Source organism: Perognathus longimembris, chromosome 12 (genome assembly GCF_023159225.1).
Source record: "Perognathus longimembris pacificus isolate PPM17 chromosome 12, ASM2315922v1, whole genome shotgun sequence".
In the NCBI taxonomy this organism is placed as follows: Eukaryota; Metazoa; Chordata; class Mammalia; order Rodentia; family Heteromyidae; genus Perognathus; species Perognathus longimembris.
The window spans coordinates 43,493,188-43,510,775 of NC_063172.1; the positions used below are offsets into that span (position 1 = coordinate 43,493,188).

Sequence of the window (17,588 nt, forward strand, 5' to 3'; positions counted from 1 at the left end):
AGACCTCTTTCTATTTTAGGTAAATTCAAAATGTATTTCAAGAGAAAATAAGGTTTGTATACAACATGTGCTTGAAATATTCCTTTTGAAGTTAAATAATCACTTGTGGAATTGAAGCTCTTTTGTACAACTAACTTAAAATTAATTAATTAATTAAATGTCAGTTGGGTGCCTGTGGCTATACCTATAACCCTACCTACTCAGGAGGATGAGATCTGAGGATGACAGTTTGAAGTCACTGGGGCAGTAAACCCTGTGAGACTCTGATCTCCAATTAACTACCCCCACTCCAAAAAAAACCCCAACAAGTTGGAAGTAGAGATGTGGTTCAAGTGGTAGAGCTACAGCCTTGAGCAAAAAAACTAAGGGACAAAGTCCTGGCCTTCAGTTCAAGACTGAGTACCAGAAGAAAAAATAAATTACATTGTCACATGTATCAATTTGTTTCTTCTATAACTAATTAAAAGTACCAGGAGCTAGATGCTGGTGGTTCACCTCCTGTAAATCTTAGCAACTCAGGAGGCTGAGATCTCAGAGTTGCAGTGTGAAGCCAGCCTCCACAGGAAGGTCTGTGAGACTCTTATCTCCAATTAATAACCAAAAAGCCAACAGTGGATCTGTGGCTCAAGTTGGAAGAGTGCTAGCCTTTAGCAAAAAAAAAAGCTTAAGGATAATTCCCAGGTCTTGAGTTCAAGCCCCAGGATTGGAACCAGAATAAATAAATAAGTACTGGAAATTTTTAAGTTTTAATTCATATTGCTTAGCATTATACTAGACATATAGGTCTTGTTATTGATTGTTGGATTACTTCAAAGATAAAATACCCTTGTGTGTTTGAAATATTTCTTCCTTTCTCCTGTTCAGTTATTATATTTCAGATAGGAATGATGATACAATAGTGGAGTCCAACAGTCAAGAAAATTCCTTTGCTAGCCTGTAGTGCCATGGGGCTTAAGTATCCTAACATATGGTTACTGCTTTTCCATACTCTATAGCCTATGACCTTTGCTGAAGACTAAATGTGAGGACTTGGTCTAGTGATTTGCTCCTGAAGGATTTTGTTATATATTCTCCTAATTTCTTTCTGTCAACAGGGGATTTTCAAAATTCTACCATGACCAGCGGACTTGTCACAAATGAATGGGTTGACAGCTCTTTTCTACTTCATGCAAAACATTTCCTTAGTATGGGACTGGCTTGGACAAGTGATGTTATCAAACCACCTTCCCTCCAATTAAAAAAAAGTGGGTGAAATATACCTGAAGAGAATTTGTTTCTCAGAGACATCAGGTGTCTACTAAGGCACAATTGTGGGGAAAGTATAGAAAGTGAAGGAGAAATTGGTAGGTGAGCCTGCCATGTAGGGCTCTTTATCCACTCAGACATCTGGTGATTCTCAAAGAGGTAACTGAGAAGTTGGGGAATTTGGCAGGGATTTTGACAGCTCTGTAGAATTGAGAATAAAACTTGCAGCCCATAATGCACCAAAGTTAGGGGTGCAGATAGCAAATACTCCCACACATCAGACTGCGACACTGAATGGCTATCACTAAAAGTAGGAATTTAACTGGAAATATATTGGCTGTCTTCGAAACTGAAGCTCAATTTCAAATAATATTTAATCCTTGAAACTCCATCAAGATTATCTCAGATTGCTGGTTTTTAAATCTGTCAAATCTCAGTACCTCTCAAGGAAAAGAATGTGATCAGAGAGGTAAATTAATTTTTTACAGATTTTTTTTTACTTCGAGTACACACCTAATGATGAGATCATGCGGAGACATGATAATGAACACACATGATAAATTCATGAGAGTTTTTAAAATGTTTACTATATTCTGTGAGATGCTTAAAAAGATCAGCAATTTTACAAGTGAACTGAAAGCTATCAATCTGAACCCACTGGAAAAAACTGGGCATGGTGGCTCATGCTTGTAATCCCAGTACTATACTGGGAGGCTAAAGGCAAAAAGATCCACAAATTCTGCCTCACCTTAGTTTACATAGAGTGTTTAAGGCCATTCTATACTACTTCCAAAAACCAAGAGCTAAGGATCTATCTCAGAGTTAGAGCACTAGGATATATATATATATCCCAGGATATATATATCCATATGTATGGATATATATATGTATATATATATATATACATATATGTGTGTGTATATCTTTTGCTGGTTAGTTTTGAGATAGGGTCTCATCTTTTTTAAGGCCAATCTGGACTGTAATCCTCCTATTTATACTTCCTATATAGTTGGGATAACAAGCACATGGCATTTTTTTCAGTTTGTTTCTGTTGTAAGGGATCCCAGGCACTTTTGTCCAGGCTTACTTCAAACAACCTTCCCAATCTCAGCTATCCCACTAGCTAGGATAACAGATGTTTTAGCCACCTCACCCTGCTGGACACATAATTTTGTAGAGAGATAGCATGCACACATAAGAGACATATATAAAGATGATTCTCTGTGATAGGGCTTGGTTAGTGATTTGATCCTAGCTCTGAAAAATTCCAGTAGGAATCAAACTCCATTCTCCATGGGTGAGATATTCTTATACATAATCAGCCCGCTTTCATGAAATCTCACATCAAGGATAGATTCCGTCTTCAGTTGAATCCCTTAGAGCCATTACTGCATTTCTGATCCTCAGCATGACAGCTGAGGGGAAGTGCTCAGTCACTTGCCAGCCAGACAGCAGTTTCCCAGACTGGAACCAATATTGGAGCCAACGTGCTCAAGAGAGCAAGCTGGGCGGAAAACAGGGTCTGGTGAATAATCTTGAAATAAATTCACACATAAGTGATTGGTTCCCACTTTGTGCAATGAATAAGGATTGCTTTATTTGGTTCAAGGGAATGGTAGGCTTCAGGTGTGGTAGAAGGATTTCTAGGTCTCTGTGCTAAACTTCCACACCCTCTCTTTTCTGATCCTCTCCCTTCTACCAGGCACTGGGTTCAGAATTGTTCAATATCTCATTTGAACCTAAACACACTGTGAGAAATATGCATCACCTGGAGCCATTTAACATCAGTAGTTTGTATCCTAATCTAAATCAAGGACCAGAGTTTGAACTCGTGGCTTAGCTTGCTTGCTTAGCTGTCAATTATCCACTTGAGTCATGCCTCCAGCACACCTTTTTACAGGAGAAGACTTATGGTCCTTTCTACTGGGGTTCACTTCAAACCACAATACTTCAGATCTCAGCCTTTTGAGTAGCTGCAATTATAGCCATTACCCACCAGTATCTAATCTCAATTTTTCTTTCCAGCCTTGCCACTCTGTTTCCTTTTCCCCCAAACTGTAGCTCCAATGGTTAAATAATGGTTCTTTGAGGAGGGAGGAATGGAATTGTGGAAGCTGCAGGTCCATTCCATTTTTTCCTCAGACTTCTTTAAGTATTTCCACAAAGGTAGTTTCTGCTTATATCAAGGGAAAAGAATCAAATTCAGTGATTACTTGCTATTGCTGGAACCCATGAGGCTGCTTGCTGCATTTGTATTTTGCACTGTGGTCAGCAGTGCGCTGGGCTATGAACCAGTTTCAGATTGGTTTGCCAATAATTGCTGTCTGACCTTGGACAAATGACCCACCTCTCTGGGCCTCCATTTCCTTATCTATAGAGTGTGCCCATGTGTGGAGATGGTAGTTCCTGCTTTGTAATTGAAACTAAATTAAATAATATATGTAAACCATTTAGCACAGTTCTAGCATAAGGCAGAAGCTAAATAAATGATCATGGTTATCACTATTATTTGATCTTCTTGCTATGCTTATTCTTTTACACTCTGGGGGCTGAAATCCTTGCAGAAATAAATAAACTCGTTGTTGTAACTGGACTCTGGTTTTGAAGAATGCTGGTTACCTTCACAGTTTGCCAAGCACTGTTATCAATAACTTTACTTACCAATAAGCTGTTTCTATTTTGTATGGGAGCTGAGGAGCTGATAGTAAGGCTAGCGGTATGTTATGTATCCCATGACACTCCTGAATAAAATGCCATTTCCTCAGAACAGCTAGAAATACCGATGCTAATTTTTCCTGTGCTCAGGAAAAGCAAGAGCGCTCCTGCTGCAGTGGGCTGGAAGGAGCTCTCCAGAAGCATTATGTCATCCTAATTTTCACTGCCAAGGGATGAGCTCATCGGGGCGGGGTCTCGCTGGGCTGCAGCTGTGCCAGTTCCTCACTCTTCTGATGTGCGTCCTCCAGGCTCACCTCTTCCCTCTACCCGCCACCCACCCCCTGCCTGCCTCACCAAAGAGGCACTGCATGATGAATTATTTAAAATCCACAGTGAACTCCTGCAAAATATAACCAGGCATCAGATCAGAGGCACGCGCGCACACGCACACACACATTCACACACACACACACACACACACACACAGTTACAGAAGTGCTTCTGTCAACCAGAAGACACTTTTTCTTTGCTTCTCTTGCTTTGTCTGAGAGCTGCATCTCTTCAACTTAAAATTACAGCTTGATCTATAACAGAATCGATGCTGGGTCTCAGCTGATCACAGATCTGGCCCTGAGCCACATGACTGTGGCAAGGGAGAAACAGGAGCAATTTCCCACATTATTTTCATAATATCTTATTATGAATATCTTCCTTCATATCCTAGCCATCTTACTTGTAAATGTAGGTAGTTATTGTAGACACATGACCCAAGTCTAGACCTCAGCACAGATATGTGGATTATCTATGTGTCTGCCTATATGGACTATCTACTTTCTCCAAATGTAAAATGGACATAATAAGCCTGGATCAAAAGTGGTTGTAAACACTAAATGAATATTGCATGGTAATCATTAAGCAGAGTATCTGGTCCATACACTCTTGTCAATAAATGAGTGACAGTTAATAAGATACACATGTTTAACTGCTTTAATAACAGAAACTGTGGGAGGGAAGGAGTGAGAAAGAGGAGGGAGAGAAACTTACAGTGCAGAGAAACTTACAGTGCATTGGAAGGAAGATATAAGAGTAGCATATGTTGCACTCTCAAGGAAATAATTTACTCATAGAAAAGGCCTGTTTTGTTTTACCTTTTATTTTTATAAATATTCAAACATACATTGGAATAGAATCATACCCTGAATTTCCCTGTACCCATAACCCTACTTCAATAGTTAACATTTGGGCAGCTTTGCTATCTACTCCACTCCTGTTTTAAAAGAATAGTATTTTAAGAGCAAATTCCAAACTATTATATCATTGTACCCATAATACTTGAGTAGGTACCGCCAAAAGAAAAGGATTTTATTTTCAACTTTGCCACAATTATGACACCCTAAATGAAAATAGGTCCTTATTATCATCTAATATCCACTCCTTCAAATATCTATAGTTGCCCAAAAATGTCTTCTTATAATGTTTTTTAAGTCACAAGTAGAAAATATCCCTTAATGTTTAAGCCTTTGATGTAAAGGATCTCTAAGCATATATATGTATGTATACATATATGTGTATTATATACATATATGCATGTACATATATATGTATTTATATATGTATATTTGCATATACACATATCATATATGTTATTGCTTAATCAGAGATGAATTTCAGATTGATTATAAAACAAACATGGAAGGGCTGGGAATATGGCCTACTGCCAAGAGTGCTTGCCTCATATACAGGAAGCCCTGGGTTCGATTCCTCAGCACCACATATATAGAAAATGGCCTGAGGTGGCGCTGTGGCTCAAGTGGCAGAGTGCTAGCCTTGAGCAAAAAGAAGCCAGGGACAGTGCTCAGGCCCTAAGTTCAAGGCCCAGGACTGACAAAAAATAAAAATAAAAAATAAACATGGAAGGCCAGATACAGTAGTACACAGTACTGGGAGGTGAAGATGGGCAGGTTGCAGTCTGAGGCCAGCCCAGGCAAAGTTGTCCAGATCCTAATTCAAAAGCAAGTTGAGCATGGTGGCATATGGCTTCAGTCCTAGAACTTCAGAGACAGAGGTAGGAGGACTACAGTCTTCTAAGACCAGCCTGAATAAAAGCAGGAGACCCTATCTGAAAAAAGAAACTAAAACGCAAAGGGACTGGGAGTGTAGCTCAAGTGGTAGACTGCTTGCTAAAAAAGTACAAAGCACTGAGTTCATTTCCTTGTACCACAAAGATAAAAAAGTGTTTATCGGGCTAGGAATGTGGCTTAGTGGTAGAGTGCTGCCTAGGATGCCTGAAGCCCTGGGTTTGATTCCTCAGTACCACATAAACGGAAAAAGCTGGAAGTGGCACTGTGGCACAAGTGGTAGAGTGCTAGCCTTGAGCAAAAAAAGCTCAGGGATAGTCCCAGGCCCTGAGTTCAAGCCCTAGAACTGGAATAAACAAACAAAAAGGTATTTACCCTAATCTGCTAATTTCTTTTTTAAATCATTGTTGATCTGAATATGATTTAAAGAAGTTCTGTACTGATTAGAGTAATTAATGATAAATATGTTAATTTTTAACTATTAACTTTCTATCTGTGATTCAGAAGGCCGTTTTTTAATGTTCTCTTTATGTGAACAAATGACTTAAAATCTTATTTAAATCAACATGTAGCATATAAACAAAAACCACAGTTTATCACTTCCTTGTTCTACATATTTCTTACATTGTTTTATCTTAGATTTAAAATAATTATCTGCACTGGACATTTGTATGAAACAATTGTTTAATATTCACTGTTACCAATAGCTGTTCTTACATGTGAATGTTTAATTTAGCTTTTAGAAAATATACCTCTTTCCACCTAAGGGCAAGCTCTGTGTGGTTCCAGATGTGTTTGCAACTTAAATAATCAGTCCCAAGCAACTATCCCCAGGGAAACATGAGTTAGGTCCATAGAAGTTTACATGCACACTCTGTTTCTCATAAAAGGTACTGCCTGTTTCATTGCTGTCAGTTTGGAGGATGACATCACACTATCTTGTGACAGATCAAGGTCATTCAAAAGCCTTTTCTTAAGAGTCAGGCATGGTGGCACAAGCCTGTGGATGCTGAGGCAGAATAATATTGAGTTTAAGGCCAATGTAAATTATATAGTCAGCCCCTAGGGGAGGCTTCATGATGAGACTTTACTTTCCTAACAATAACTATTGGAAATTTTTCTTTTTCTCACTCTCATATAATCAAGGCTGCAACCACATTGGACAACTTCTCATTCCTTGTTTCCTTGTCTCTGTTTGTATTCTCAAGCTAGTCTATAGATTTAATATGGGGTTGCTAAATTTAGTCAATCAAAATCCAGGAAAGTTAGTTAAATCTGAATTTCAGATAAATAACAATTATGGATCTTTAGTATATATCCCACATAGTGCACAGAATATACTTACGCAAAAATTTCACTTGTCCAATTGAAATTCAAATTTGACTGGGAGTCCTGGGTCTCATTGAGTCTAACCCAAGGAAGCCCCTCAAGAGTTGGCTTTTCGGGGCTGAGAATATGGCATAGTGGCAAGAGTGCTTGACTCGTATACATGAGACCCTGGGTTCAATTCCCCAGCACCACATATATAGAAAATGGCCAGAAGTGGCACTGTGGCACAAGTGGTAGAGTGCTAACCTTGAGCAAAAAGAAGCCAGGGACAGTGCTCAGGCCCTGGGTCCAAGGCCCAGGACTGGGAAAAAAAAAAAAAAAGAGTTGGCTTTTCTTTCAGAAGCTTTCATGGGGCCTCCTTCCACCATCCTCCCAAGCACTTTTCTGGACCCTCTCATAGAAGTACATTACCACCAACACTTCAGAGTTGTGATATGTATGTGTCTGGCTTATTCCTAGAGTCCAAAGACTGCATTTGAGGGGCTGGGAATATGGCCTAGTGGCAAGAGTGCTTGCCTTGTATACATGAAGCCCTGGGTTCGATTCCCCAGCACCATATATACAGAAAACGGCCAGAAGTGGTGCTGTGGCTCAAGTGGTGGAGTGCTAGCCTTGAGCAAACAAAAGCCAGGGACAGTGCTCCTGCCCTGAGTCTAAGGCCCAGGACTGCCCACCCCCCCCCCCCAAATTTAACTTTCAAAGACTGCATTTGCACTTGGGTGGGAGGTGTCTAAAAGCAGACAGAAAGCAGATCCTGAAGAACTTTATAAATGACTCTCAGAAATGTGGAATTGATTGGAAAATGATCTGAGCTGGGAGGGATGCTTTCACTAGATTTCTGAAACAATGGCTTCAATGGTGTGGAGTACAGAGAAAATGGGGTAGAAACCAGGGCAGGGAAGCTACTTGGAGTCATGTATTTGAGGAAGGAGTACCTGGCAGATGTGGTACAAAGTGAAAATAGAACAAGGATTTTGTATCAATTAGAAGTTGATGAGGAATGAGGATACTTTTTTTTTTTTTTGGCCAGTCCTGGGCCTTGGACTCAGGGCCTGAGCACCATCCCTGGCTTCTTCCCGCTCAAGGCTAGCACTCTGCCACCTGAGCCACAGCGCCCCTTCTGGCCGTTTTCCATGTATGTGGTGCTGGGGAATGGAACCGAGACCTTCATGTGTAGGAGGTAAGCACTCTTGCCACTAGGCCATATTCCCAGCCCCATGAGGATACTTCTTAGTTTCAGGCTTCTGTAGTTGTTTTACAAAACTACAGAAGAACTGAAGTTTTACAAAAGGTAGATAGGAATACAATTTTAGAAGATGGACAGGAGAAAGATTTTGAGAATAGTGACTATTGAAAATTATAGCTATGATAACGGATGAAGTTCACCAGGGCAAATATTTAGCAGTAAAATAAGATAGGCCTGGGGAGTGCCACTTTACAGATAATAAACAAATAAATAAATAAACATAAATAAAGTGAGGGAATGTGCTGGAAATAAACATAAATAAACAAAGTGAGGGAATGTGCTGGGATTTCCTCACACTCAGCACAAACAAGGAGCAGGGACAGTGGCCAAACATGTAAATAACCTTGCTCTTCTCCAGGATGTTTTTATACATGAAAGTCTTCGTTTTATTTCATTTACTTTTACTACCACCTTTGAGTCCCAAAATGAATGTCCCTTACTATCCTTCTTGCCTGCCTCCAACATGTTTTATCAGGTTTTTTAAACAACAAATAGGATATAATACAGAAATATTTTGAGCAGCAGGAAAGAATATCATCAAATAAGTAATTCCTTTTAAGAATTTTCAAGAATGTGTAAAGATAATACAGCTTCGCCCAGTAAGCTTAGAATAGTTTTGTAGGTATAAAAGCTGATGAAAGCCAGTGTGTGAACTACTGCCAGTAGCATTTTCCTTATTAATAGCCAGTGATGAGAAAGTTCTTCTCAAATGTGAAAACAGTAAAGCATCTATTAACCAGCTTCAAAGTATTTGCCATTCCAATGCTCAAACCTCACAGAGGATAGGCTACTCTCTCCAGAGCCTGACTTCAAAACCTTACACAGAGAGCTTCCCCAGGAATTGAGAAAATTGTGCCTTCATGTATAGTGTGTGTGTCTATCTGTCTGTGTGTCTGTGTCTGTGTGTATGCGTGCACGTGCTTGTGCCCCCCCTCCCTGTTTCTGGAGTTTTAACTCAGGACCTGGGTTCTGTTTCTGAGCTTCTTTGCTCAAGGCTGGTGCATTACTACTTGAGCCACACCTCCACTTAATTTGAGATAAGAGTCTCAAAGTCTTTCCTGCCACGGCTGAATTCAAACCTTGATAATCACATCTCACCCTCCTGAGCAGCAGAATCTAGGTATGAGCCGCTAGGGCCAGGTTTTTTAAGACATCTAAAATTTTACAATCAATTTCTAAACAGTTTTAGAGGTCTAAAGGGTATAAATGTAACATTTATATTTTAATTTAAAAATTTAGCATCACTTTGAAAATATCCATAGGAATCTATCATAGAGTCAGTGCTTATCATTCTGTACTTTTTAGCAATACAAAAATAAGTTCCTTTGTAACTGCCGTGGGTTTCTTATTTCTTTACTTTTTGGCTCATTTTCAGAAGACTAAAGAAAAAATTGTACACACAGTCAAGTAGTTAGAATGTATGAAGTTTTTATATATCAGCATCATTCAATTATTTACTTAATTATTCATCACTTAATTACTCTCTTTTGAGAGAAGTATATGCCAAGTTTCACATAGTACTGTATCAATCAAGTACTATCTTGATATAACTTGATTATATTTTCATTCAGCTTTCTTTTTCTTCTTGTTTTGTTTTTGCTAGTCCTGGGACTTGAACTCAGGGCCTGAGCACTGTCCCTAGTTTCTTTTTGCTCAAGTCTAGCACTCTACCACTTGAGCCCCAGCACTATTTCCGGCTTTTTCTATATATGTGGTGCTGAGGAATCGAACCCAGGGCTTCATGTGTATGAGGCAAGCACTCTACCACTAGCCATATTCCCAGCCCCATTCAGTGTTCTTGAAACCAAAAAATTGGAAATGATTTTGTGTTAGTTTTCCATTGGTGTGTTTGAATGCCTGAGAGAAACTATTTCAGAGGAAGAATTATTTTTAGCTCATGGCTTCAAAGGTTTCATTCCATGGTTGGCTGATTCCATTGTTCTGGGCCTATGGTGAGGCAAAACACCATAACCTGCAGGAGTGTGTTACAACTCACCTCACAGCAGCAGGGAGTAAGAGCCAGAGAAGAGAATGGGGAGAAGGGTCCAGGGACAAAATGTTTCCTTCGAAGACACGTCTCTAGTGACCCGCTTCTTGCAAGTAGACCCTTCCTTCTGACAACCTATTCATCACAGACTGATTTTATCCACCCATGAAGTTAGCACCCTTATGACCCAAGCACCTGTCAACATAGCCATCAGCTGGGGACCACGGCTTGAACACATGAACCTTTTGGAGAGACAGTTCATATCCAAACCATAACACATGGATTACAAAAGAATCATTATCTAATGCTTACTGTCATTCATATTGATTTTTCTAATTGATCCCTTGGTTGCCACTCTTTAGGTCTTGACATCCTAGGACAATTCCCAGATATGGATGAAGCATTGCCCTTTCTCCTAACATGGGAAAGGGTGGTTTAGGAATGTGAACACACTTCCCAGTAGCATATATATTCTCAGATCCGCTGTAGGAAAAGAACATTGTAGGAAGCACACTTAGAAGTTCAACAGAATAATTTTCTTTCAAAACAAAGTGCATTGCTTTGAAAATTAATGCTCTAAAAATTGACACTGTATACCCTGTACATGATGAAAACTCGTTAAAATGTTTAAAAAATTATGTACTTATTTTCCTTGGTAAATGGCTAAAAGTTCTTGCTTTAGTTTACATCATATCTCACAATTTATGGTTTTATGCAACTGTGACTCACATGTATTGAGAGATTAACAGAACTTTATTTATCAAGTAATCCTCACAATATCCCCATGTAGTGAATACTTGTTCATCCCCATCTTACACATGAGACATAGAGAAGGTATCTTGTTCAAGATCACTTAGCCCAAAGAAAGCATTATTCCAGCACTTGTGCAGTTGAAACAAGAGGACTGAGTTCCTACTACATAGCAAGTTCAAGGCCTGGACTGCATCGCAAATTCAAGGCCAGCCTGAGCTACATAGCAAGACCTTGTCTCCAAGAACAAAACAATACAAAAAAAAAAAAAAGATTATATAGACTGATGTCTGTCAGTCTAGCTCTGGGAGCATATTTCTTTTTTTTTTTTTTCTTCTTCTTATATTCTTAATATGTAAGCCCCAAGAATTTGACCTTTATTATATTTATATTTTGTGTTAGATTATATAAAGTCCTTATATTTTTAGTCTTCTAATGATTTTCCTTTTGGAGAAAGTGTTTTGATTACTGGCTAGTTGATCAAACTGATTTGATCAAGCAAATACATTAAGAGCAATCCTCTTGAATACAGATGTTAAATAATCATTTTAGAAACTATAAGCCTGGAATGGTATCGGACATCTTTTAGCCCCCAAAACTATAATAAATCATTGTATATTTGTGAAACTTACACTGCAAAGTTTTATTAGGCAAATCATAAAAGGTTCTTAATTACAATTTCTATCCACTCTCCTTGTGTGGCTATTACCCTTGTTGTCCCATTAATCACTCTGTATAGTTACTTGCTTCTTCTTCTAGCCTTGTAGCTTGGCTCCAGGCAAAAACTGCAGAACTTGGGGGTAGGGAGGATAACTAAACTATAAATGGGTTGGAATGAGACTTGGTAAAGCCTCACTTCCTAGCATGTGAAGCCTGGAGTTCAAACCCCAGTACCTCCTCCCTCATCCCCCCTGATTCTCATTTCACTCTTTTTTATTGTCCCCTCAACTTCTCTAATGACAAAAAAGAAAAAACATCTCGCCCCAACCTTAACTGAAACTTCAAACTGGTAGGGGAAAGAAAGTGGAAGTAGCTGGGTAGATGGACCTAACTGCCTTAGGGCTGCATTCCAGTGTGGGTGGGGCCCAGAGATACAGATCTTGATACCTACAGGCTTGTCAACTCCAGACTCAACTTGGGCTGTGGCTACCAAGACGAGGTGCACCTGGGTGACAGAGGAACACAGCAGGAAACACCAGCAAGGGGCAGAGGTATCCTGGGAAATGTATAGATTTGAAATTGAATGTAAATCTTAGCTTTGCCATTTAATAACTGTGTGACCTTGGTCAAAACAACATCTTTAAAGCCCTTGACTTTTTTTCTGTTTGTTACTCTGAGGATGAATTAAAAACATGTATAGAATATTCAACCTAGGGCTGCAGTCCATGAGTCGTAATTCTTTCCATTCTAAATAAGTTAAATAATTTCCTTGGATCATGTATTCAGTTATATGAAACCAATCCAGGGCTGGAAGGCAAATTCAGTTGCAAGTATGGAGAGTGCTCATTTTTCATGTGCTCAGTAACCTGCTGCTGCCAGCTGCAGTAGTGACCTCCTTTCTCCCAGCCCTCAGCTCCTAACACATTTCCTGGAAACATAGTCACACTATTCCTGTTAAATATCATGAATTAGCTGCAGTCCTTGGTAAAAATGTAGAGGAGGGGCTGGGAATATGGCCTAATGGTCTAGTGGTATAGTGCTTGCCTCTTATACATGAAGCCCTGGGTTCAATTCCTCAGCACCACATATATAGAAAAGGCCAGAAGTGGCGCTGTGGCTCAAGTGGCATAGTGCTAGCCTTGAGTAAAAAGAAGCCAGGGACAGTGCTCAGGCCTTGAGTTCAAGCTCCAGGACTGGCAAAAAAAAAAAAAATGTAGGTGGGGGGTATGGTGGTGGGATATCCCCAAAGAAGATTTGTAGGAGCAAGAAGCCTTCTGAGCACATGAATTCTAGCTTCTTAAAGCTTTGTGCTGATTGACCTGTGTCACATTTTGAAAAAAAAAGCTCTGCCACTGTTGGCCTAGTAACTGTTACTTCTGTACTACTGGGTAGTTATCGATCCTTTGTTCTTTCCTGAAAGCATTTCAGGTTGTTTCAGTGCCACCACAAGGAGCACTGAAAGTAGTATTAGATAATAAAGCTATCACTAGCCACTGACTTCCTCTGGTGATCTTCTGCTCTGTGGTGGAAGCCAGCATAAATAAGTGATGTGCCTACTCTGTGCAAGAAATGGAGTAAGTCATAAGTCGTGGAACACAAAGATGAAGAACATGGCTTCACCTAGCAGAAGTTTACAATTGGAGAGGACAATTGGATATACACATGGAAGACTGAAAGACAAAACATTGTATCACTTATCTGATACAATAAAACTGTAGCAAACCACTCCAAGCACAATGAATTGAAACAATCATTATGGGTACTCACTGTTCTTAGGCCTGCTATGAGGATATCAGTTGATCTAAATTGAACTTGGCCTAACTGGGCTGCAAACTGCAAATTAGTATCAGATTTGATCCACATGACTTATCCACTTTGGATCTGATAGGCAGGATATGTTCTAGTAAGGATGGCAGAAGTACCAGAGGGGCTCATGGAAACCTGCTCTTTCCTTGAAGCCTACACACAGAAAGGGCATACAATTGCCTCCCCAGCAGCCACTATCTGAAGTAGGTTCTTTGGCCAAACCCAACACCAGTGTGGTGGGGAAGAATATTCTACCTGTACAGGAAGAAATTCTAATGTCCACTGATATGATGAGTAAGGCAGGCTCTGGCAAGCTTCCCCAGTCAGATAATAAAAGTATATTGTGGGAAGATTAATTTATTCCATAGTTGCTAGTTTCTAGAAAGTATGGCATTTGAGATAACCACAAAGAATTTCAGTGACCCCCAACTGGGAGTTTGAATACTCCAGATAGAATAAACACTATAAAGACCATCCTAAACTATACTTTTATAAGATGCTGAGGTATCTCATAGCATGGCCAAAGTCCTAGAGATGAAGATCATTGGAAGGGGGAAATAAGCACAGGGAAGCACATGTTAGCAGATCTGAAAACATTTGGACTTCTTTGTGGAATTTGTTGAATACTTGAAGGCCTTATCCTAGGAAAACTCACATTTGCCCACTTATACCTATACCATTGAAGCACTCTACATTTATGAGACAAAGACTATTCTAGGTTGCAATCAGCCCTGTCAATGGGTTGGATCCTGTGTCAAGAAGTTAGCTTTTCTTCTGCACATAATGTGGACTCATCAAGGATTTCTAGTTGAGAGATGGCCATATAGTAAGAGTTAAGCTTTAGCAAGATTGCACAGGAGATCATTTGAAGAATTAGCTTAAAATGGCAGCCAGAAAAGAAGAAGAAAATCTGGAGGTAAACAGACTGGCTAGACCAATAGTAACAATCCCAACAAGAGGGAAGTGCCTAGGAAATGAATATAATAAGCAGGGAAAGGATTGGTCAAGAAGAGGGAAATGCCCATGGATTTCATATATGTTCTCTATCAAATTCCATGATTTCCTAGGAAGAAGGCACCAAAATTGAAAAAACAAACAGTTATGGAGTAAAGAACAAAATTTTAAAAAGTCAGTTTTTCAGGATTCAGTCTGTTCCACTCCTTCCTCCTGCTGAAGTGTAAACTATAGTTTTCCATTGAGTCTTCAGTGTCTGGTACATACTTACACATAGTAGGAACCAATAACAGTTACAGAAGAGATCATAACATGAATAAACAATCCTCTGTGAATGGTGTTGTGCAGAGCACAACACTTATGAGGGCTGAATGACTTCACATGCTAATAACTAATGGCCTTGCTATTAATGTAACAACTACAGATTAGTGGGTGGACCATAGCTAAACTTTAGACATTTTGCATGAAGACTTTCTCCTGAAAACCCTCTGCCACTGAGGCATTTCATTAGCTAAAAGTGTCAGAAAGATTTTAAATATTGGAGTTATTTAAAGAGTATGGAGTGCCTTTGCAATTCAAAAGTGGGTGTGTGATAAAGTTTAAGCAGTGTTTTAATTGGCCTTACTTAGTTTTCCCTAAGGCAGATAAACCAAACCAGCAGAGGAAGCTGAGAGGGAATAGCTGTAACTAACAAATCTTGCTGATCGGCACTTAATGGATTGTTCCTGACAGCACATGCCTTCCAAGTTTAATTTAAATAAAGCTTCTTCAGTAGATTGAGACTGGTGAATATTGTAATCCTAGTTTGAATAGACTTTCACTTTTTGTTTTTAGATTTCAGGAACAAGCATGCAATCCTAAGGGTATAGATTAATGCCAACAATGTAACTAATTTTACTTGAAAATACTAAGCTATAAGCAAAAATAGTTAAGAACATGGGTTTCAAACTCTTTCTAGGGATCTGGCTTCTATGCACAGTCACTCAGAGTTTCAGCATGGAGGTGTTTCCTTGAATGTGTGGTTCCAAGTGTTCAGAGGCTACGAGACGATGTCTTTTGGTGATCCATGAAAAGGACTCATGTTCCTTTTATGAATTGTTTATTTCTTTTTATGTATCCTGATGTCCTTGGACCTTATTAAAGGAAATAAGTGCTTTAGAAACCAGGCTGGGCAAAAGGAGACTCATCCAGGGGAATACTGGAAAGAATCTGAAAAGCTTTTTGACCTACAGGCATCAAAGCCTTTGAAGTTAGACTCCCACAATCCAAGATGTCATATGACTTGGATTAACACTCCTTACTGTTTCCAACAAAAGATGAAACAAATTAGATAATATCAAGAGAACCTCTCTGAAGAGGTCCCCAGTTGCTTGTCATGAGAGGTTCCTCAGTGATTCACCTGTGAGTCATATTCTATAAGTTCTTGGCTGCTTATTGGAGGATCTGGGGCAGTTTGTGAAGTATCCGTGCTCCAGACCTACCCTAGAGACTGACTTAATTAGTCTGAGGTGGAGTTTGGTGTGTATTATTTTTTAAAGTTTTTCATGGGAGTCTGACTTGCAGGAAGGCTTAAAAGAGGTAAAATTAGTCTTACAATAAGCAAGATTCTGGGTAGTAGAGATGGAGAATTTCTGTCCTTCCTCCCTCCCTTGGGCACCATTCTCCTCCATAGCTCCATAGCTCCAAAATAGAAATAGGAAAGCAGAATATAAAGAATTTAAGAGCAAGAATTCTAATACAGATAGCAAAACCACTACCACACATGCATTGTGGTTAGGGGATATGTCCAAAGCACTCTAGAACCTGTTCTCAGGAATGGAGAGCTCTCCTGTTAGATGCCCGTATCCTTTCTACAAGAAAAGTAAAATGCTCTCTTTGAGTCAGGTACGGTGGTGCATGTCAATAATGCCAGCATTTGGGTAGTTGAAGCAGGAAAAGCATGAGTTAAGGCCATCCTAGACTACATAGTAAGCTTGAGGCCAATTTGAGCCACATAGAGCAATCCTGTCTCAAAAAAAAAAAAAAAAAAAAAAAAAAACAACCACAAAGCAACAGAAGACAGCAACAATAAAATACTCACTTCAAGAAACAGTAAAAATTACCCAACTCAGTCTGATAGTAAACAAAGGACAGAGCAATTAATAGTGATCCTAGAAATACAGTCTGCATTTCTGCCCATGAGACAGGAGCGTGAATTATCTTTTACAACATTACCTCATCCCCTGTTCCATCTGATACACATCAGTACCTGAATGCAGAATATGCTTATTTGGCCTGTATCTTAATGAGTAATTTAATTTGATGACTCAGAATTTTAGATTTGCAACCAACAAATGTGATTGGTGTGCATCTGTAATTCTTTTTCTTCTTAGAAATCACTATTGTTTCCATGGATTCAGTTGACTTGATGAATATTAAATCTGACTTCTGTTTGTGTTCCTGGAGGCAAAATGGCAGAAAAGTAAGATTGGTAGTAACAGAAGGATTTTCTGTTTAATAAAATTTTGTACTGAAATATCACAATCCTGGTCATAGCCATTTCCTGCTGCCATACATCCTATATAACCTAAAATGGAACCCTTATGTTATTCATAATTGCATTTATAGGACAATTAACCAATCAAGTGTAAATTAATGGTCAATAAAAGAAATTCAATTTGGAGCCTTTAAATAATAAAAACCACTAATATAAATATAAGAAGCTAGAAAGGAAAAGACCAAAGTACACAAAGGAGCTACCCAGAGGAAATACAGTGGCAAATAATCTAATGGAATGATTTGGGTTTGCCTAGAAATACTAAGAACTTGCCTTAGTAGCAGTCAGTAGTCTGCTGATCCAGAAGGAATTAAAAACATAAACAATAACAGCTCCCTCCCC

The 17,588-nt window shown here is 39.2% G+C and overlaps 1 protein-coding gene across 1 annotated transcript in view; it reads left to right on the plus strand.

Annotated features, from left to right (window-relative positions):
- Znf704 (zinc finger protein 704) overlaps positions 1 to 17,588 on the plus strand; it is a 192,674-nt gene that overhangs the window by 118,031 nt on the left and 57,055 nt on the right. The gene's annotated exons all lie outside the window — the stretch shown is intronic.